Here is a 24,018-nt window from a genome sequence, read left to right as displayed (position 1 = left end):
CATTTAAATTACTATTTGAGTCACTACCCAATTGTTGCTATGACTCATTCCGCTCTTATGTGAGTGGATGAGGCAGGCTATGATTTCCTTACACGTTATTTTTGTGCTCCTAACATTTCTAAATACACTACATATGCATCTGATTCTTATGCTGTTATATATTCATTTCATGTTTTCTGACAATATTCTTATTTTATTGGTCTTTGGCTCTTTTTACAGAAGTTTATTTTACTACTGTGTGTGTGTGTGTGTGTGTGTGTATGTGTGTGTGTGTTCAAGAAAAATGTAATATATATTGATTACTAGGAAATATCACTTTTTTGCCCAATGGAATGAAGTCTGACAGTCAAGCATAGCTATAAAATTTCAATCACAGTAGGATGTAGAAGTCTCCATTCACTTCTCTTTCCAGCAGTTAAGGAGAGCTATGATTAAAAAAGTAATGGGCATATAATTAGGAGGAAAATAGAGCAAGATGGCATTTGAATGTGTGATTTATTTTCTGATACAAATGCAAGAAACTCCAGGCCATAGAGGATAGAACATATTGTTCCAATTTGTGATCCTGCCTAGTCATACTGAGACTACTGGTAGAGTTCTGTGTTTAGGAAAATCAGAGCAAGAAGTCTCCTTCGCTTAATGTCTCTAAAGTGATATTCCAAATATAACTGGAGGAATAAAATCACTGCTCTGTCTCTGAGATAGGAGAAAGGATGTAGACATCTAAAAACTTCAGCACCCTGAAGTAGTAATTTTAACATGTTGAACAGAGTTTCTGTGTTAATAGGAGACAAACCTGTTCTCTTTTTTGGCTTAAGGTTCAATTTCTTTCAGAGGAGTTATTTACTTGGCTAAATAAGTACTCCTTTCAAAGTACTAAAAGCTTTCACAAAGGAATTTTACAGATGAACCATCAGTGCCATGGTGACAAATGATTTTAGTTGTCTAGTTTCTATCATCAGCTCTCCTAAATCCAATATCACACATTGACTCTTAACTGATTTCTGTCCTACTGTCTTGTGCCCAGACAATCCCTTTTTGCAATTATTTAAATACTAGAGGCCCAGTGCATAAAATTCATGCATGGGGGTGAGGGGGTGTCCCTCAATCCAGCCTGTACCCTCTACAATCTGGGACCACTCGAGGGATGTCTGACTGCCCATTTAGGCCCAATCCTGGTGGGCAGTTGGGCATCCCTTTCACAATCCAGGACTGCTGGCTCCCAACTGCTCGCCTGCCTGCCTTCCTGATTGCCCCTAACCGCTCTGCCTGCCAGCCTGAATACTCCCTATCCACTCCCATGCCAGCCTGATTGATGTCTAACTGCTCCCCTGCCAGCCTGTTTGTCCCCAACTTTCCTCTTATGCCGGCCTGGTCACCCCTAATTGCCCTCCCTGCAGGGTTGATCACCTCTAACTGCCCTTCCTTGCAGGCCTGATACCTCTCAACTGCCCTCCCTTGCAGGCCTGGTGTTCCCAACTGTCCTCCCCTGCTAGCCATCTTGTGGTGGCCATCTTGTGTCCACATAGGGGCAGGATCTTTGACCACATGGGGGCAGCCATATTGTGTGTTGGAGTGATGGTCAATCTGCATATTAGTCTTTAATTAGAAAGAATAGAGGCCTGGTGCATGGGTGGGGGCCAGCTGGTTTACCCTGAAGGGTTTCCCAGATCAGGGTTGGGGTTCCCTTGGAGCATGGGGTGGCCTAAGTGAGGGGCCTGTAATGGTTTGCTGGTCAGCCACGCCTCCTGGTGACCCAAGTGGAGGCTCTGGTATCTGGGATATATTTATCTTCTGCAATTGAAACTTTGTAGCCTAGAGTAGAGCTAAGTCTCCTGCTCACTCCATGGCTGGCAGCCATTTCTGTTGGAATTTATGTATCTTCTATAATTGAAACTTTGTAGCCTGGAGTGGAGGCCTGGGCCAATCAGGGTGTGCAGAAAGCTTTGCTAGCCTCACGCTCTTTCCAGCTCCTTGGCTGCAGCCATTTCTGTTTGGATTTGTTTACCTTCTATAATTGAAACTTTGTAGCCTTGGGTGGAGGCTTAGGCCAGCAAGAGCAGGCGGAAAGCTTGGCTTCCTCCGTTGCCTGAGAAACCTAAGCCTCCCTCCTGCTCTCTGTGGTGGTAGCCATCTTGATTTGGTTTATTTGTATACTCGCTCTGATTGGCTGATGGGTGTGGCTGGTGGGTGTAGAGGAGTGATGGTTAATTTGCATATTACTCTTTTATTAGGTAGGATATTCTCAGCTGTAAAAACACACTGACTTTTACTTCAGATGTTGTGTTGGTTATTGGATATTGGCTCTTAGCACAGCCCCAGCTTTGTCCAGAAGGACACCTGGAAGGATGTCTGTTCTAATTAGCACATTAAGCTTCTTTTATTATTATCTACTAAAGGCCCGGTGCCTGGGGATGGGGGATCCCTCAGCACCCTCTCTAATCTGGGACCCCTTGATTAATGTTTGACTGCCTGTTTAAATGGGCAGTCAGACATTCCTCTCACAATCCTGGACTGCTGGCTCCCAACCACTTGCATGCCTGTCTGCCTGACTGCCCTTAACCATTTCTGCCTGCCAACCTGATCACCCCTAACCACTCCCCTGTCAGTCTGATCGATACCTAACTGCTCCCCTGCCAGTTCAATTGCCCATAACTGCCCTCCCCTGCCAGCTCGTTCACCCCTAACTGCCCTCCCCTGCTGGACTGGTCATCCTCAACTGTCCTCCCCTGCTGGCCTGATTCCCCCAATTGCCCCCCCCCCAGGCTTGGTGTCCCCCAACTGCCCTCCCCTGCTGACCTGGTTGCCCCCAACTACCCTCCTCTGTAGGCCTGATTGCCCACATCTACCCTCCCCTGCCAGCCATCTTTGTTGCAACCATCTTGTGTCCACATGGGGGTGGCCATCTTGTGTATTGGAGTGACAGTCAATTTGCATATTACCCTTTTATTAGCTAGGATAGTAATAAAAGGCTAATATACAAATGGTTGTTACACTGTCATGCAGTAACGACTGATCAGCAGGAGACTGCATCCCAGCCTAGTGCTGGCCATGGATTTGACTGACACTGTGTTTCCATTTGGCCCCAGTTTGGGATGTGATGTGCTGGTAGGACTTGATGGAGAGGGGTGTGTGGCTGGGTCTGGGTCTTGCCCAACGGGGTGGGGTTGGCCAGTTCTGGGTCTTGCATGATATCTAGGCACACATAGGTGGATGGGGAGTTGACTCTGGGTCCTGAAGTGTGCTCCAGACTCTGGCAGGAGGGAAGACAGAGCCAGATACCCATACCCAGGACCCACATAGCAGGGTGGCAGCAGTTAGGGGTGATCAAGCTGGCAGGGGAGAGCAATTAGTGGTGAGCAGACTGGCAGGGAAGCAGTTAGGGGCATCAGCTAGCAGGCAGAGGTGGTTAGGGGTGATCAGGCAGGCAGACAGGTGAGTGGTTAGGAGCCGGTGGTCCCAGATGGAGAGGGTGCAGGCAAGGCTGAAAGACCGACCCCATCCCCCATGCACAAATTTCATGCACTGGGCCTCTAGTATATAATAAAAGCCTAATATGCTAAGTGTCGGGTCATCCAGTCAGCTGTTCAAGCAATCAAAGCATAATACGCTAATGATATGCTAAGGCTGCTCAATTGCTTGCTATGACATGTACTGAACACCAGAGGGCAGACAATTGACTGGTTGAATAGTTGCTATGACATGCATTGACCACCAGGGGCCAGATGCTCCTAGTGGTAGGTTAGCTTGCTACTGGTGTCTGGCAGATCCAGACTGAGAGAGAAAGGCCAGATATGCCCTGGACCCCTCCTGTGGTCCCTCCTCAGCTGGCCAACCACCCACGTTCCTCCCCAGCCCTGATGGTGCACTGGTGGGTCTTTACCCCCTCACAATCCGGGCTGAGGGATCCCTGCCGAGTGCATGAATTTCATGCACTGGGCCTCTAGGTACAATATGATTGACTAGATTCCCTAAGGTGTACTTTATAACCCGAAGAGTATTTTGTAACTGCCAATTTGTGCTTCTTAATCCCTCCCTCTTTTTACCCCTTCTCCTACCTCCTTCAAAATATTCTCTGTATCCATGAGTTTGTTTCTATTTTGTTTGCTTGCTTATTTTTTTTTAGATTCCACATATAAACGAAATCATCTGGCATTTGTCTTTCTCTGCTTGTCTTACCTTCACTCAGCACAATACGCTGTAGGCCTATCCAAGTTGTTGCAGATAGAAAGATTTCTATCATTTTTAGAGCTGATGATAATCTTCTTTATCCATTTATCTACTTAGGGACACTTAAGTTGCTTCCATACTTTGGCTATTGTAAATAATGCTGCAGTGAACATATGGATGCATATGCTTTTCAATAGTGTTTTGTTTTTCTTTGTCTCTTGTTATAACATTTGTTTTAAAGTCTATTTTGTATAATATAAATATTGCTACCCCAGCATTTTTGGTTTCCATTTTCATAAAAAAACAAACAAACAAAAAAAACACAACACAACTTTTTCATTGCTTTTCTTTCAGTCTAAATGTGTCTTTTGATTTGAATTGACTCTTTTGTAGACAGCATATATTAGGGTCTTCTTTTCTTATCCTCTGGTGCTTGTTTCTTATACCCTTTGATTGGAACATTTAATCCAATTACATTTAAATAAATTGCTTATGATATGTACCAGGTAGTTATTGCCATTTATCTTTAATATCTTTTTTTTCTTTTTAAAAGTGTCCCTTTAACATTTCTTCGACTACTGGTTTTGTAGTAATGAACTCCTTTAGTTATATCTTGTCTGAGAAGCTCTTTATTTGTTTTAGATTCTAAATGATATTTTTCTTGGGTAAATTAATCTTGGTTGCAGGTCTTAGCTTTTTATCACTTTGAACATTTGTGCCATTCCCTTCTGGTCTGCAAAGTTTATGTAGAGAAATCAGTTGACATTCTTATGGGAGTTCTCTTGCAGGTAACTACTACTTTTCTCTTGTTGCTTTTAAAGTTATATTCTTGTCTTTAACCTTTGGCATTTTAATTATGATGTGTCTTAATGTGGGCCTCTTTGGGTTTATCTTGTCTGAGACTCCCTGTGCTCCTTGGACTTGTCCACTTGTTATCTTTGCCAGGTTATGAAAAATTTCCATCATTATTTTTTCAAACAGATTTTCAATTCCTTGCTCTCTATCTTTTCTCCTTCTGGTACTCTTATAATGTAAATATTGGTATGCTTGATGTTGTCCCAGAGATTCCTTAAACAATTTTCATTTTTAAAATTCTTTTTGTTATTTTGTAGGGTATTTTTTGCTACTTTATCTTTCAAATAGCTGATTTGATCCTCTGTTTCATCGTTTCTTCTGTTGATTTCCTATGATGTGTTCTTCATTCCAGTTATTGTATTCTTTATTTATGACTGTTTTTTTTTAATGTTTTTTTAAAAATCTCTATTTTTATGTTTCCTATATCTTTGTTAAAGTTCGAATATCATTGAGTACCCTTATAATTAGTATCTTGCTTATCTCCATTTTGTTTATTTCTTTTTCTGGAGTGTTTTTCTATTCTTTCATTTGGGGCATGTTTCTTTTGTCTTCTCAATTTGGCAGCCTCCCTGTGCTTGTTTCTATGTACTAGATAGAGCTTCTACGTCTCCTGATCTTGGAAAAGTGGTTTTATGTAGTAACTCTCTCGTGGGGTCCAATGGAGGACTTTCCTTAGTCACCTCAGCCCAGTGTTCCAGTTGTGTCCTTTGTGTGAGTTTTGTGTGCCCTCCTCTTAGAGTTGAGTTTTGATTGATGTTGGCATGTCAATGGGAGAGATTTACCCCCAGGCAGATTGGTTGTGAGGGTTGGCCATCATTACAGTGGAGAAGCTGTTGTTCAGGTGCTGGCCTTATAGAGCATGATTTGTTTTAGCAGGGCTCTAATGCCTGATGAGTCCACCCTTCAAGTGTGTTTTCTATGGAGGTGGTTGGGTAGTCCTCTGGTGTAGTCTGAAGCTGACCACTGGGTGTGTTGTTTCTAGGCCTCTTTGGAAGTACAAATCAAAATAACCCACTCACTATTTCCTGACTGGGCCATCTGGTATGAGCTACAAAGTGATATGTAGATAGTTGCCACTTGTGCCGGCCTTGGGAGTGCCTGGGAGAGGCTAAGCTGTGAACTCAGGCCAGCTGCCCCTAGTGTCATCTTTGGGCTGCTTAGTAAGAGATATGGGGGCATGCTAAGGTTAGATGCTCTTGTTTGGAATTTGTAAACCTTTGAGAGATTTTAGGAAAGTTTGCAGCATGAACCAAGAGAGGCCATTTGCATGGAAAAGTTACTGGAAATGGATTGGACAGTCCTGAAAATTGGGTAGAGCAGAGTCTCAGGGAATTACCAGGGTGAGGCAAATAGTATTAGTCAGATTGATAGAGACCCAGATATGGTGCCTGCCTGAAAGTGCAGGGGAAGGGCTCAGCAAAGGTACAACAGCCTCTACCAGCACTTCTATATGGGAGAAAGCTACCTTTCCAGTCCTTGCCTTAAAGTCAGAAAATCCAGTTCTTGCCTGTATTTTCCTGGTGCCTTTGAGCTGCTACCCCAGCACTGGAGGTCTGCATGAGTGAGCCTGTGAGTGAATATGTCTCTGTGTGCCCCTTAATATGAATGCTTGGGATTCTAATAGCCCTCCATCTCACTCATATACATATACATGCATATCTATAATAATAAAAGCCTACTATGCTAATTAGACTGGATATCCTTCCAGACAACCTTCCAGATGAAGTCAGGGCTGCGTGGGAAGCCTGGGTCCCAGGTGCCAGAGGAAAACAGGTGCCTGCAGCCGGGGAAAGGAAGACCTACTCTTGCATGAATTTTTGTGCATCAGGCCTCTAATATATACAGCATATATATAATAAAGTATAATATGATAATTTGACCGGATAGGCAGATGTCCTTCCGGACAACCTTCTGGATGAAGTCACAGTGGCAGGGGCTGAGGCAGAGACAGATAGGAACTGACCGGGCAAGCAGTCAGGGGTTATCAAGCAGGCAAGCAAGCAGTTAAGGTCAATCATGCAGGCAAGTGAGTGGTTAGAGGCAATCAGGCAGGCAGGGGAGTGGTTAGGGGCGATTGGGCAGGCAGGCTGAGTGGTTAGGGGCGATCAGGCAGGCAGGCAGGCAGTGAGAGATGATCAGGAAAGTAGTCAGGCCAGCAGTTAGGAGCCAGTGGTCCTGGACTGAGAGTCAGTCATCCCCCGAGAGATTCTGGATTGCAAGATGGTGCAGGCCAGGCTGAGGAATGTGCTCCCACTTCCCCATGCACAAGTTTCATGCACTGGGTCTCCAGTATATGTATAAAAACATAAGCGACCTTTGTGACCGAACAACAGAAATGACCAGAATAACCGGTTGACCAGTCACTATGATACCCTACCATCAGGGGGCAGACACTTAATGCAGGAGTTGCCCCTAGTGGTCAATGTGATCTCACAGCCAACCTTCCACAGTCAGCCAACCTCCTATGGCCGGCCAATCTCCCCTGGTCCCTCTCCCTGGCTGGCAGGCCCTGAATCCTGGGAGTGCCCACCAATGATAGCCCCTTAATTCTGTTGCCTCCATTGTTGCTGCAGGCCCTGCCCACACCAAGAACGTGGGGAGGTGGCAGAAACATGCATGTAATCAACTTGGCCCTGATCAGCCCTCCCTGATTGAGACTGTGTCTGATGGCCCTGGTTGGCCCTGATCACTGGCCAGTCCTAGAGACCCCATCCATGCACGAATTTTATGCACTGAAATTATATGTGTGTGTGTGTGTGTGTGTGTGTGTGTACTTATAAATATGCATATATATGAAGACAAATTTTCCCTTAGATTGTTTAAAGTTTGGCTTCATTGTCTTCTAGCTTCCAATGGTGCTATTAAACCACCCTTATGTTTTGTTTTTGTTTTTCACTTATCCCACAGTAAGGGAAGAAAGAGGATGATAAATCTAAAGAATACACCTGTCCACTTGCACCTGAATATTTGCTGACATCTTATCTATGTTTCAGACAGCCTGCTTCAGACCCTGATATATTCCTATCACCTGAAGCTGGCATAAGGCTCACCAAGTTTATTTTTTGCCTGACCACACTGCAGAATGCAGCCAAGCTGATGTCAGGAGAACAAAGAGCATACTTAGGAAGCATTCACTTGACTCATGAACCTAGCCCTCCTGTCTAGGATGCTCTTCATCAAGATCCCAAGTATTTTATTGATAGGATTTATCAACCACTCTCTAATTTTGAGACACTACTAGTTTGGTTTGGGGTGACATAACAACCTATGACAATGTATTATCTAATCAGGAACTCCAGGATTGTTTTTTGTTTGTTTGCTTTTGTTTTGTTTTTACCATGTAGGTTAATGTTATTTATACATATGTTCAAACCAAGATTTATTAGTTAATACTGCTATAATGAACTATTACTGGAATAAAATTTATACATTCCTAATCTGTTTTCCAATCTTTCACTTTAGTATATGACATTTTTATCCAATTAATTTCTAGCCTTTAAATACGAGAATCAGCCTTGGTTCTCTCTTCTTCTTTATCTCATATATTTATTTCATTACTAAGTCCTATTGATATTTTTCAAGTTATATTTTAAGTCTGCTCACCTTCTTTTATATTCCTCATTACTACAGTAATTAAATTATATTACTTCTTTTTTTTTAAAAAAAATCCTCACCCAAAAATATGCTTAGATAGAGGAAGGAAGAGAAGGAGATAGAGACAACAAAGTAAGAGAGAAACATCAATCATCTGCCTTTCATATACACCCCACCCAGGGATGGAACTCAAAACCCAGGTATGTATCCTGACTAGGAATTGAGCCAGTAACCTTTTGGTGCAATGAATTATACTCCAACCAACTGAGCCATTCAAGCTAGGAAAAGTCAATTATTTCTTATTTTGACTACTGCAATAACTCTAAATGGTTCCATTTCCTTGTTTATTGAAAACTAGAGGCCTGGTGCATGAAATTAGTGCATGGGGGGAGGGTTGTCCTCAGCCCAGCCTGTACCCTCTTCAATCTGGGACCCCTCAGAGGATGTCAGACTGCCCATTTAGGCATGATCCCAGTGGATCCCTCTCACAATCCAGGACTGCCTGCTTGCCCCTAATTGCTTCTGCCTGCCAATCTGATCACCCCCTAACCACTCCCCTGACAGCCTGATCAATGCCTAACTTCTCCCCTACCAGCCTGATCACCCCCAACTGCCCTCCCCTGCTGGCCATCTTGTAATGGCCATCTTGTGACCACATGGGGGCAGCCATCTTGTGCAAGTCAATTTGCATGTTACCTCTTTATTATATAGGATTGGCTTTATTAAAGTATAACTTATGTACATTTAATGTACTCACCAAAAATGAGCAGTTGAATTATTTTTAGCAAGTATATATAGTTGTGCATCTGGCACCACAATTCAGTTTTTATTTTTATTATGGAAAGAACACTTAACATGATTTCTACCCTCAACAAATGTTTAGATGTTTAATGTATTATTATTGATTGTAGGTATAATGTTATACTGCAGGTCTCTAGAGTTCACTCATGTTGCTTAACTGAAACTTTATGGGGGCAGCCTGGCCAGTGTGGCTTAGAGGTTGAGTGTTGACCTATGAACCAGGAAGTCATGATTCAATTCCCAGACAGTGCACAAGCCCAAGTTTTGAGTTCAATCCCCATTAGGGGACATGCAGGAGGCAGTTAATCAATGATTCTCATCATTGATGTTTCTATCTCTCTCTCCCTCTCCTTTCCTCTCTCTTAAATCAATAAAAACATATTTTAAAAATGTATGCTACATAAAGTGCACACAAGTTAAATTTTTGAGATATTTAATATTAGAGAAAAGAGATAATTATATGCTAATTAACTGGAGGTTTTTTTTTCTTTGTGATTAGCCTAAAAGGAAATTAAAACTCATCTGAATAATCACTTCTCAATGTGTCATTATAAATTTGAGAAAAGGTTTTTTTCAACAGTTCTTGAATTTTTAAGCAAATTCAACCTGTGAATTTTTAAAAACACCTTGAAATCAAGTAGTTTACACTGCAGCATTTGTAACAATAGCTAAGAAATAAATACACCTGAGTCCATCAATAAATTGGACAAAGAATATGTGGTACAAAAAATTTTGTTTAGATGAATATAAACCTATTTTTACTTAGGACACAATTTGATTCAGTTGAAAATAATTCTTATTTTCTTCTGTAATTTTCCTTAGATTATATTATATGTAATACAGCCAATTGCTTCTGAGAATTTTGATGTGAGATGGGATTTCACTTCCTCTCTCAAGTCAATTTAGTACTATAAATAGCCAGGCAATGTTCTTACTTCACACAGTAGTTTGTAAATGCAACAGCCTTTATTTAAAGGTTAACTGATGAAAGTAAAATGACCACCAAGGATTTAATAATTCATAGATATCTAGTTTCCTGCTACATAATCTTTCCCTTAGGAAACATTTAGTAATATGCCCTTTATAATGGCAAATAAATAGGCGGACATAAAACACACACACACACACACACACACACACACACCCCAAAAAACAAAACAAAAACAAAAACAAACAAACAAACAAACAAACAGAAAACACTATCTTTAGGGCAAAAGGGCTCACTAGGAAATGACCACTTTCATTTTACTTGGATTTAGGTAGCTGCATATAGACCAGCACAATTGAACCATCAGTTTCACAATATTTAAATCAGAAAAGCAAAACCATAATAAACAAGAAGCTACAATAGAAAAACAAATCTGAGTTTTGATTAAATAATCAAATCAAGAAGTGAAAAATTATAGGCTCTATGATAAAAAATTAAAAATTGAACTACTTTTGACTCAGCAATCTCACTTCTAGGAATATATCCTAAGAGTCCTGAAACACCAATTTGTGATCATAGCAGCATAATTTAAAACTAGAGACCCGATGCATATATTTGTGCACGGGTGGGGTCCCTAGACCTGACTGGCAATCAGAGCCAATAGGGGCCATCTCCCCGAATCCCATCAGGGTTTGCCAGCCAGGGGGGAGAACAAAGGGAGGGATTATGAGAGGTTTGCTGGCCAGGCAGGGGGAGGGACTGGCCGAAGGGGAAGAGACTGTGGGAGGTTGGCCAGACCACAGGAGATTGGCTGTGGGAGAGGAACACACTGACCACCAGGTTGCAGCTCCTGCATTGAGTGTCTGTGCCCTGGTGGTCAGTGCATGTCTTAGTGACCAGTTGGCCAGTCATTCCGGTCATTTAGTCATAATGGTCACTTAGACTTTTATATATCTATCTATATAATCTATATAGATATATAGATATACAGGTATATAGGTATATAGATATATAGGTAGATAGGTAGATGATAGATGATAGATAGATAGGTAGGTAGATAGATAGACAGATAGATAGCCAAGATTTGGAAATAGCCCAAGTTCCCATTAGTATATGAGTGGATAAAAAAAGCTGTGGTACATTTATCCAATGGAATACTAAGTGGCCATAAAAAAGAAGGAAATCTTATCTTTTGTGGCAGTGTACTAGTAAATGGACATGGAAATTATAATTCTAATTGAAATAATCCAATGAGTGAAAGACAAATACCATATGACCTCAGTTAATGAACAAAAGCAAGTGCTTCTTCAACATGATTCCTACTCTCAGTTGCTCTATCATTTTCCATGTTGACTTCTTGGCATTTCTCTCTCAGTACAAGTTTCCAATGCTTTTGCCTTCCACTCATGTTCACTTTCTCATGCCCACTGCCTTGTTGCTTACGCCTCTGGTCTTACTGGATAAATCACTCTCGGAGCCATGTACTTACTCAGAGACACTGAAGTTTATGGAGATTATGGGCTCTGATGTGTCAGTCTGGACACTTTTTCATTTGGAGTTTAGGATGCTCTGGATATACTATGCACAAATGCCTATCTTCATGGAATCCAGACTAAATCTCCTAAGAACTGGTTTTGAAAGGCCTCCAGGGAGAATATTTCTCCAGTATAGTTTGGTAAGCTGTTGTGCACCTTACATGTAAAAGTTCTCCTTGGACAAACATAATCTCTTTCTACCCTCGCCTCCATCCCTTAAAGGGGCTCAGAGGACAAGGGCTGAATTCACACCATTTATTACCTCAGCAGGGAAGCTGAAGTTTTTATTTTCAGGACCTCTGATCTTGGCTTCTAATCTCTGATTCCTAGACTCACTGATTTCAAGATCTTCCTTAGAGATTGATCCAAAGACTAAATGGTAGTCAGTATGGACATTTAAAAAATATATCTTACTATTGAATTTGTCACTATTCTCCTTTTCTTTTTTCTTCACTGCCCTAATTAAGGTTTTTTTACCTTTCTCCCTGAGCTATAGTGCTAGCCCTCTAACTTATCTCTTTGATTTGGGTTTCACCTCTCTTTTATCTTTTTTATACATTATCTTTGGATCATAAAATGCAGGTCATATAATTATTTTTCTCTGCATAAAAATCCCTATGAAGAGGAAGAAATTCTAGCTCCTTATTTTAGCACTCTGCTCACTTAAAATTTTGCTTCAACTTTGCTTTCTAGCCTCATATCGTGGTAATTTTCCATCTGTTCAATATGCAAGGCACAGACTTGATGGTTGTCAGAAGCACTGTACATTTTTACACATTGAGGATTTTACCCATGCTGTTCTCTCTACATGGAATATTTTTTCTCCACTTCTCTTCTGAGTCAACTGCTCTAATTCTTACTACTCAGCTTGTCACTTTCTTCTTATTGTTGAAAGTATTACAGATGTTCCCCTTCACCTCACCACAAGTTTCTCCACCTGCTCCTGCTCCCTCCCCACACTGTTTTTTTTGTACCTGGACTATGAGGAGATTAAGTTCTCACTTTCCTGTCAAGAATTTGATCATCTCACCCTGTCAGGTGGCTCAGTTGGTTGTAGTATCTTCTCATACACCAAATGCTTGAAGGTTTGATACATGTACAGAAGGCACCTAATTGATATTTCTATCTTACATCAATGTTCCTCTCTTTCTCTCTAAAAAAAAACAATTTAAAAGTATTTTCACATGAGAATTTTAAAAAAATCAGCGTTCCTTCCATAGAAAGATCAGACAGTTGGCTATTCTGCTCCGCACCCCAGAACTCCAGTATTCTAATATCATGGCTAAAATTATTCTGTCCTGACTTACGGTGAGCCAGCTCTTTAATGGCAGTAATGATCTCATATTCATCTTTGTACACTGTATTAGTTTGTAGTCTGAAATAAGAAAATACCAGAGACAGTGGTTTAAACAACACAAAAATTATTTTCTTAATTTTTTAAGTTAGAAGTACAAGATCAAGTTGCTGACAGTTTTGGTTTCTTCTGAGGCCTCTCTCTGACTTTTAGACAGCTCCATTCTACTACTTGTTTCTTTACCAGGTTTTCTTTCTCTGTACACACATCAGAGTTGTAATCTCTTCTAATAGGACACCAGTCATATTGGATTAGGTGCCACTCTAATGGCCTCATTGGACTTTAATTATATCTTTACAGGCCTGATCTTCAAATCCATCGTATCATGAGGTACTGAGGCTTAGGACATAGAGATATGATTTTGGGGGGAACAATTCAACACATAACCTACCCCAAACTATTTTCCTATCCCTATGTTAATGGTGCCCAGCAAGTAATAAACAACTAATAAATGCTTTGTAAAGGGGAGACTAATTTGGTTCAAACTCTGCTTCTTTCTGGGAAAAAAAATTTTTGAATGGCAAACTTTTCAGAGTAAGAGGTCTATCTTACCCAGGAAACAATCTCTGAAGGAAAGGACATCCTTCTGCACAGTACAAGGAATCTACCTTGACCTGGTTATTCATCATTCTCGTGCCTTGTCTGCCCAGGTGTATGACAATCCAGTCAACCAAAAAATGGATTGCAAAGTTGTGGTTGTCAGGGGAAATGCTGCTGGCACTTGCCACCTGCTGTGTGGCCTTACCTAAGTCATTCACCCTCTACCTGCTTGGACTGTCTTATGTGAGCTAGGGATACGTACCATAAATCAGATGGTTATTACACTGTTTTAAATTACATTTTATCTTATATGATGATAAAGCTGGTCATCAAGCACATTAGGTAAGATCATCTCTTTTGAATCAAGTACTAGAAGAATACAATAGGAAAAAAGAAAAGAAAAAGGGTATAAAAATATGAGTAGATGCTGCTTAATTAGAGAATAGAAAGAAGGTAACAAAAGAGATACAAACTAATAAAAATTGAATTAAAAAGTCACAATTTTCTGCATCAAAATTCCCAACCCAAAAGGGCTATGTGTTCTCTTGCCAAACACATGGGGGTGAGGAAAACCGGCATCATGGAGATCATGGAGACCATCATCAGATTTATTTGACCCATAAATCTGAGGGCCCATCCTTGCATTTGGGTTAAATTAAAGTGTGGAATGACTCAGAAGGGCTACAAAGAGCTTACTTCCTCAAAACACCTCTTTTGCCCATTTCCTGATACCTGTAACTTATTTGCCTGAAAACAAGACAAGCAACTGACAGTCATACTCATGATAACGACTCATATGAGATCCGTTCCTGAGAGTATGTTTTGATAAGGAAAAAGGCACAGGAGACAAAAAGAAAACACCAAACTTAAGAAAAATATGAGTCTCATGTGGCAGAGCTGGAGGAAGGAACAGAATGATTTAGTAACCTTCATACCTGTTTGGAATGATTTCTAAATTTCTGTTGAAGCTATCGAAGAGTATGAGAATGAGAAAAAAAGGCATGTTACCCTGGAAGAAGAGTTTTCAAACATTGTACAAACTGTTGGAAATTTTAAAGAATACTAAAATAATTATTTCAACTATTAAGAAAAAAATTAAATGCAACAAATAAGCCCACAATAAGTTCAACTTTTTTTCTGTGGTAGGTATAAATATATACTATATTATCATTATGGAAATGTTTTCAATTATGCTAGATTGAAGTTTTTAATACAAGTTTTCAAGGCGATTGTTTTTCTGTAAGCACAGGAGTCCTAATCAACCCTAATTTATAAAAATCCAAAATCTGTAACACCCAAAATAACTGAAGGCTTGACCTACTGGAAGTCAGTGCTGGGTTGCCATGGTGACCCAGCACTATTGCTGCCACTGCCTGTGCCTCCACCCAGAACTGACTGCTGAGGTGGCTATGGAACAAGCCCAGAAAGAGGCCTGGGGAGAGGGTGGCAGGGTATGATCTGTAGCCTCCATGGCAGCTGTTGATCAGCACTTGCCTCTCTCTTTTACTCCTGGCCTGGCCAGAAGCCAGGCCTCTACTGGGGCTGCTGATTAGCCCTGCCTCTCGATCTGGCTCATTGATAGGCCCAGAGATGCTGACTGGCATAGAAACCAACCAATCAGAACCTAATCTGGGTGAACTGTAAAGGCAGAACCTAAGGTGGGGGCTGAGAAGGGGTTTTAAGGGCAACAGCTATATGGTGTAAGGTATAAGAAAACTGTTCATTTTTTAAATGACTGGTTTGGCAGTATAGTGCATATGGCTGGCTATCAGTCCAGATATAGGGATTATGTATTTTTGTCTGCCAAGAGCATCTTCTCCTAATGATGAAAAAGGCCTCCCTCTCCCCACTTAAGCAATCTTATACTATACAATCTATCTATACTACTAAAAGGGTAATATGCTAATTAGACTGGGAGACTGGACATCTTCCGGATGTCCGACTTCCTTCCAGACAAAGCCATGGTGGTCGGGGCTGAGGCAGAGGCCATTAGGGGCAATCAGGCCAGCAGGGGAGGCAGTTGGGGGCAAATTCAGGCTGGAAGGGGAGGGCAGTTGGGGGAAATATCAGGCCAGCAGGACAGGGACATTGGGGGTGAGATCAGGCAGGCATGGAAGGACTATTGGGGGTGAAATCAGGCTGTCAGGGGAGAGCAGCTGGGGACAACCAGGTCGGCAGTGGAGGGCAGTTGAGGGTGATAGAAGGCCAGCAAGGGAATGCAGTTAGGGGTGATCAGGCAGGCAGAGGCAGTTGAGAACAAGATCAGGCCACCAGGGGAGAGAAGTTGGGGACAAGTTCAGGTCAGCAGGGGAAGGCAGTTAGGGCCACTCAGGCAGGCAGGCAGGCAGGGGCAGTTAGGGGTGATCAGGCAGGCAGGCAGGCAGAAGGATTAGGGGAAATCAGGCAGGCAGGTGGAGGTAGTTAGGGGCAATCAGGCAGGCAGGCATGTAAGTGATTAGGAGCCAGCAATCCCAGATTGTGAAAGGATGTCCAACCACTGGCAGTCGCACATCCCCCAACGGATCCCTGATGAGAGAGGATTCAGGCTGGGCTGAGGAGAACCCTCCCCATCCTGTGCACAAGGCCACTAGTGTGTATATATATATATATATATATATATATATATATATATATATATATGTATATATATATATATATATATATATATATATATATATATATGACAGTGGTTATGATAGAACAGTGGTTCTCAACCTTTCTAATGCGAAGACCTTTTAATAGAGTTCCTCACGTTGTGGTGGCCCCCAACCATAAAATTATTTTGGTTGCTACTTCATAACTGTAATTTTGCTACTGTTATGAATCATAATATAAATGTGTTTTCCGATGGTCTTAGGTAACCCTTCTAGAGATTCTCAACCTGTGGGTCGCGACTGTAGAACCTAAGACCATCAGAACTGTATTAAAGGGTCGCGGCATTACAAAGATTGAGAACCACTGTGATAGAACTAGAACTACTGATCAACCAGTAACTGTAATGCAAACTGACCACCAGGGGGAAGACTCTATCCAGATGGTCAGTGCACTTCCATAGCCAACCTTCCATGGTCAGCCAACCTTCCCCATTCCCTCCCTGTGGCCAATCAACCTCTTGTATTCTGTCCCCAAAGCTGGCCAACTTTCTGCAATCCCTGTCTCTGTTTCTCCTCCTGGCTGGCAGGCCCTGATCAGCCAGGCCCCAACTGAGACTGGGTAAGATGCCTCCGATAAGCCTTGATTGACGACCAGGCCTAGTGACCCCACCCATGCACAGATTTTGTGCACCAGGCCTCTAGCTTAAAAATAAATTTCTAAGTAGAATAAGAATTTTCCTTTATGCAAAATAGTCACATTTATAATTATTGTTAGATTCATGTGTGTTATTAGCATTTAAAAGTAACAATCATCCCATTGCTAAAGATACCTATCAATTTTCTGCATTGATAAACTGTATTTGTTTATGAGTTGGTTAGTTAGTTGGTTAGTTGGCTGGTTTTGGGATTGCTGAAAAGGAAAGAGGTAAAAGTATTGATAACATGAGGGATGGATTTCCATTATTCATGCAGTTTCTATTTGTTCTCAAAATGGATAAAGATCAGACACAGATTTTTCAGGTGTGGTGAGTTTCCAGTTCAGGTTATTTTATTTATGTAATATAGAAAGCTTGATGTAGTCAGTGACTGATATGGTCTCATAAAATCACACTTTCTTTATCCACATTAAGAACATAATCCTTTACCCTCTGCCCAGTAAGTACTTCAAGGTACATTCCCAGAAAGGAAATTTTACTCACCAAAACCACTTGTAGGCAAAGAAAATTTACAGAAACATATTGCTCCTAAATAAATTATAGGGGTCATAAAAAGAAAATACATGGAAACTACATGTTTATTCACCATTAAACCATATGAAAGTTGTATTAGTAATATACATAATATAGGCTATCAGTTTAACTAGAGGGACTACTTTGAGGACATTGAAATGAATAATTTTGGTAACTCCAAACACTTTTTTTAGATATGCACTGGATTTTTAAAAATTATTCTAAAGATATGCAAATTCCAACTATGTAACTGAATTTTAAGTAATTTTCAATTGCTATAAGTGTTACATGCAATTACATTGACTCATCTGCAGTGTAAGAGCAAGCTGCAATCCACATGTTATGACACATCAGCATATGGAGGATATGAAAGTTATGGGGTGAAGATAGTCAAATTCAAAAGAACACTTTATTCCTGGCTCTGGATAATAGACTGATTATATTTAGAGCATAGTCACTTCTCACAATCATCTTGTAGGAAAGATAAAAATGTTTAAACATCATCTCCTCCCCTGGACAGAGGAAGATATAAACAAGTGAAAAATATACCATGTTCATGGATTGGTAGAATTAAAATGTCCATACTGCCTAAAGCAATCTATAGATTCAATGAAATCTCTGTTAAAATACCAACTGCATATTTCAGAGATCTAGGACAAACACTCCAAAAATTTATATGGAACCAAAAATACCTTGAAAAGCCACAGCAACCTTGAGAAAGAATAAAGTTGGAGGAATCACAATACCATATTTCAAGTTATACTACAAAGCCACAATAATCAAAAGAGCCTGGTAATGCCTGAAGAATTGGCATATAGATCAATAGAATGAAACAGAAATCAGAAATCAATCCAACCATTATGCTTAATTAATATTTGACAAATCAAGAGCATACATTGGAGCATAGACAGTCTCTTCAATACTAAATGGTGTTGGTAAAACTGGAAAGGTAAATGTGAAAAAATGAAACTAGACTGTAAACTTAAACCATACATAGAATAAACTCAAAGTGGATAAAAGACTTAAGTATAAGATGTGTAATCATAAAAGTCCTAGAAGAAACCATAGGCACCAAAGCCTGACATCTTTTGTAGCAATAGGTTGACTGAAACATTTCCTACAACAATGGAAACTAAGGAGATAACAGACAAATGCGACTAATTAAATTAAAAAGCTACTATAAAATAAACCAACAACAAGGCGGAGCTTGAAGATGGCGACCGAACAGATGGACTTGTTCTGACCCCGGTCCCAAAACAGATAGAAGCAACATCTGAGTCGCTCAGGGAATGTTGATTAGCAGCTAAGGGGCAGCGGATCACTCTAGGAAGGTAAGGAAGTGTCCGCTGGACAGGTTTTCCTGACCAAGCGGCCAGCACTCCCGACTTCTCCAGGAGCTCCGGGCTCGGCGCAAAGGCGGCGCCACCCTACCAGGAAGGGAGCAGCTTCTCTGAGGCCTGGAAAACCCACAGCCGAGGAGTCCATCGAGCACCTGTGGCGCCCCGATCGGAGCAAGCGCGTGGATTCAAGGAAGCTCTTCAACCACCCACAGAAAGGTCAGAGTTTGCGTGGCTAGCCTGAGAGTTCAGGCTGCGGTAGCCCCATTGCTCCCGCGAGGCCCCGCCCCCAGAGCGGCCCTGAGCGCCGCGGCCCCACCTATTGATATATTGTAGCACCGGAGCGCAGCGAGGACCCGCCCCCAGTGTGGCCCTGGGCGCCGCGGCCCCGCCTATATTGTAGCCCAGGAGAGCTGCGAGGGCCCGCCCCCAGAGAGAAAGAAGGCCAGAGCAACCAAAGACTGGGAGGTCAAACTGGTAACACTGACAACTAAGGGCTGAACTACAAACTGCCTTTTTTTTTTTTCTTTTTTTTCTTTTTTCTTTATCTTTTTCTTTTAATTAATCAAAAATAAATGGACACAAATAACTAAGATATAGCCTACCTAAAATTAAGAACTACCTTACAAAACTGAGGTGCAGTGGAATGCTGGGAACTGCAAGACTCTCTGATCCAAGAACCAGGCATACCAAATACAATAACAGAGGAAGTGATTGAACACTACTGGACAATTTTATGCTAATTATACTATTCTTTATTTTATTTTCATTTTTTACATTTTTTATTTAATTTTCATTTTTTACATCTTTTACTTCAGAAATGATTTTTTTTCTTTTTTCCTTACTTGATTTTACCTTTTCAATTATTACATTTTTCAATCTCTATCCTCACTATTACTACTGCTATTTTGCAATTTTTTTTTTTCTTTTCCTCTCCAGTACCATTTTACTTCGTCTTTATTTTACATTGGGAGTAACCTTCATTCTATTTTAATCTCTACTATAGCATCATTCAACCCTATCTCAATTCGACCTTTACCCCATCACTCTCTTACTAAACTTTAACCTTTTAGTTTCCAGTTTATCCTATCCCTTTCTGGCTTTAGTTTTTCCTCTATTCTTTCTGTATACCCCCTGCTAAAGCTCTCACTATACTCATAGACCTAAGTTCCAACCCCTGATACGAGTGTATAAATACCACTCTCTGCACTATATTAACTAGTTAAAAAAAAAACAAAAACAAACAAAAAAAAAAACACACACACACCAAAAAACGGTTCTACTTTCTATCCTTTTCTCATTGTTTGAGTGAAGGTTGATTATTGTGAATATTTATGCTTTTCAGTGAAATTGTTATGCTTATCCCTGTGTTGTTATTGTTGCTTTGTATTTTTTTTTAAATCCTCTGTTTTTGTTTGTTTCTTTGACTTCTGTATATCATAACCTTACTTAATAATAGTGGATATTGTATTGTAGTTTGTATTAATCTCCAAGTATTGTTACCGGCATTGGCTGGGCTCAGTGGTTGATCTATGGAAATTTTCTCCACATATATAGTTTGTTTCCCATTTTTTTAGTTTGCTTCTTTTCTCTCTCTCTCTCTCTCTCTCTCTCTCTCTCTCTCTCTCTCTCTCTCTCTTTCTCTCCCTCCCTCCCTCCCTCTCTCTTCTTTTTCTCCCTGTTTTCTAACTTCATTTTGTCATTACTTTATTTCTTCTTTGACTTTTTTTTTTTAATTTTTCTTTATTTTATTTTTACCTTCCTTCCTTCCTTCCTTCTCTCCTATACCCTAATTTGCCTATCGCTAGGGGTTACCTTTATTAGAGGTTATTAATATTGTAAATACATTCCTGTTAAGTGCCTCTCGTGTTGTACCCGGTAGTGTTGTATTTTGCACCTATAAATTAACGCAAGAGAAAGAACACCACATAACCAGACATCCTGAAAAGAGATACCATGGGAAGACAAAGAAACACCCCACAAATGAAAGAAAAGCAGGCATCACCAGAAAAGGAAGTAAAAGAGCCAGAGGCAAGCAGCCTACCAGAGCAAGAGTTCAGAATAATGATTATAGGTTGGCTAAAAAGAATGGAAGAGAAATTTGACAATAACCAAGAAGAAATGAGGAAGAACCATCAGGAATTGAGGAAGAACCAAGAAGAAATGAAAAATGACATCGCTACCATGAACTCAATAGAAAGCATCAAGAGTAGACTAGATGAAGTGGAGGACCGAATCAGTGAGCTAGAAGACAAGATGGAAAAAAATACCCAATTAGAGCAGCTTCTAGAAAAAAAGATTAAAAAGCAGGAGGAGAGCCTACGGGAGCTTTGGGACATTACAAAACAAAATAATATTCGAATAATAGGGGTTCCAGAAGGAAAGGAAACTGAGGTAGACGTGGAAAAAGTATTTCAAGAAATAATGACAGAAAACTTTCCTGAGATAGAGAAGAAAAAACCCACACAAATCCAAGATGCTCGCAGAGTCCCAAGCAAAATGAATCCCAGAAGACAGACGCCAAGGCACATTATAATTTAAGTGGCAAACAACAATGACAAAGTAAGAATCTTAAAAGCAGCCAGAGAGAGACAGAAAGTTACTTACAAAGGAACCCCCATCAGACTAGCAACTGATTTCTCAACAGAAACATATCAGGCCAGAAGAGAATGGGATGAAATATACAAAGTCATGCAAAGGAAGGGTTTGAATCCAAGAATACTGTACCCAGCAAGACTATCAATCAAAATTGAAGGGGAAATCAGGAGCTTCACAGACAAAAAAAGACTGAAGGAATTTATCTTCACCAAACCAGCAATGCAAGAAATGCTAAAGGGTCTACTGTAAAAATAAAGAAATAGGAATTGAAGAAGGAACATGGGTATAGAATAAAAATGCCATCAAATGAGTACCTATCAATAATAACCTTAAATGTAAATGGATTAAATGCTCCAATCAAAAGACATAGGGTGTCAGATTGGATAAGAAAACAAGACCCTTACATCTGTTGCCTACAAGAAACCCACCTCAGAAAAAAAGATGCACACAGACTGAGGGTGAAGGGATGGAAAAAAGTTTTCCAGGCAAATGGAAAGGAAAGAAAAGCTGGGGTAGCAATACTTATATCTGACAAATTAGATCTCAGAGTGAAGGACATAACAAGAGATAATGAAGGCCACTTCATAATACTAAAGGGTACAATCCAACAAGAAGAAATAACCCTGGTAAATATATATGCACCCAATACAGGAGCACCCAAATACATAAAAAAAAACTGCTGGAGGACATTAAGGGAGATATTAATAGCAATACAATCATAGTAGGAGATTTTAATACCCCACTGTCACCCTTCGACAAATCATCTAAACAAAAAATCAGCAAAGAAATATCAATCCTAAATGACTCACTAGACCAGATGGAATTAATTGACATCTTTAGAACATTTCACCCCAAAGCCACAGAATATACATTCTTCTCAAGTGCACATGGGACATTCTCAAAGATAGACCACATTTTGGGACATAGGCAAAGTCTCTTCAAATTCAAGAAGATAGAAATCATATCAAGCATCTTCTCAGATCATAGTGGCATAAAACTGGAAATTAATTACAATAAAAATAATCCAAAGAAATCAAACACATGGAGACTAAACAACATGCTATTAAACAAGGACTGGGTTACCAGAGAAATCAAGGAAGAAATTAAAAACATCCTGGCAACAAATGACAATGAAAACACAACAATCCAAAATCTATGGGACACAGCAAAAGCAGTTTTGAGAGGGAAGTTCATATCCTTACAAGCCTATTGCAAAAAACTAGAAAAAATGGTAACAGATGAACTAACTCTACAACTCAAAGAGTTAGAAAAAGAGCAACAAGAAAAGCCCAGTGTAAGCAGAAGGAAGGAAATAACAAAAATCAGAGCACAGATAAATGACATAGAGACCAAAGAAACAATACATAAGATCAACAAAACCAAGAGCTGGTTCTTCGAAAGGATAAACAAGATTGATGGACCTCTAGCCAGGCTAACCAAGAAACAAAGAGAGAGGACCCAAATAAACAAAATCAGAAATGAAAGAGGTGAAATAACAACAGACCCCACCGAAATACAACAGATTGTTACAAAATACTACGAACAACTCTATTCCAACAAACTAAACAACCTGGAGGAAATGGACATATTCCTAGAAAAATACAAACTGCCAAAACTCAATCAAGAAGAATCTAAAAATCTCAATAGACCAGTGACGTGGGAAGAAATTGAAACCGTCATCAAAAAGCTTCCAACAAACAAAAGCCCAGGGCCAGATGGCTTCACAGGAGAGTTTTACCAAACATTGAAGGAAGATCTAAAACCTATCCTCCTCAGACTATTCCAAAAAATCCAAGAGGAAGGAACACTTCCGAACTCCTTCTATGAAGCCAGCATCACCCTAATACCAAAACCAGATAAAGACAACTCAATGAAAGAGAATTACAGGCCAATATCCCTCATGAACATAGATGCCAAAATCCTCAACAAAATTCTAGCAAATCGACTCCAGAAGAACATCACAAAGATAATACACCATGACCAAGTAGGATTTATTCCAGGAATGCAAGGATGGTACAATATCCGCAAATCAATAAACGTGATACATCACATAAACAAATTGAAAGATAAAAATCATATAGTCATATCAATTGACGCAGAAAAAGCATTTGACAAAATCCAACACCCTTTCCTGTTAAAAACTCTTAAAAAGGTGGGAGTACAAGGATCATACCTCAACATAATAAAAGCTATATATGATAAACCCACAGCCAACATTATACTCAATGGGCAAAAACTTAAACCATTCCCTCTAAGAACAGGAACAAGACAGGGATGCCCACTCTCGCCACTCCTGTTTGACATAGTTCTGGAAGTACTAGCCATTGCAATTAGACAAGAGGAGGAAATAAAAGGCATCCAAATTGAAAAAGAAGAAGTAAAGTTATCCTTATTTGCAGATGACATGATATTGTACATAAAAAACCCAAAAGACTCCATTAAAAAACTAATTGACTTAATAAATGAATTTGGCAACGTAGCAG

This window comes from Pipistrellus hanaki (assembly GCF_964339955.1).
Source record: "Pipistrellus hanaki genome assembly, chromosome: 3".
Classification (NCBI taxonomy): domain Eukaryota; kingdom Metazoa; phylum Chordata; class Mammalia; order Chiroptera; family Vespertilionidae; genus Pipistrellus; species Pipistrellus hanaki.
The sequence above is the reverse complement of the archived record's forward strand: the minus strand, read 5'-3'. Positions refer to the sequence as shown.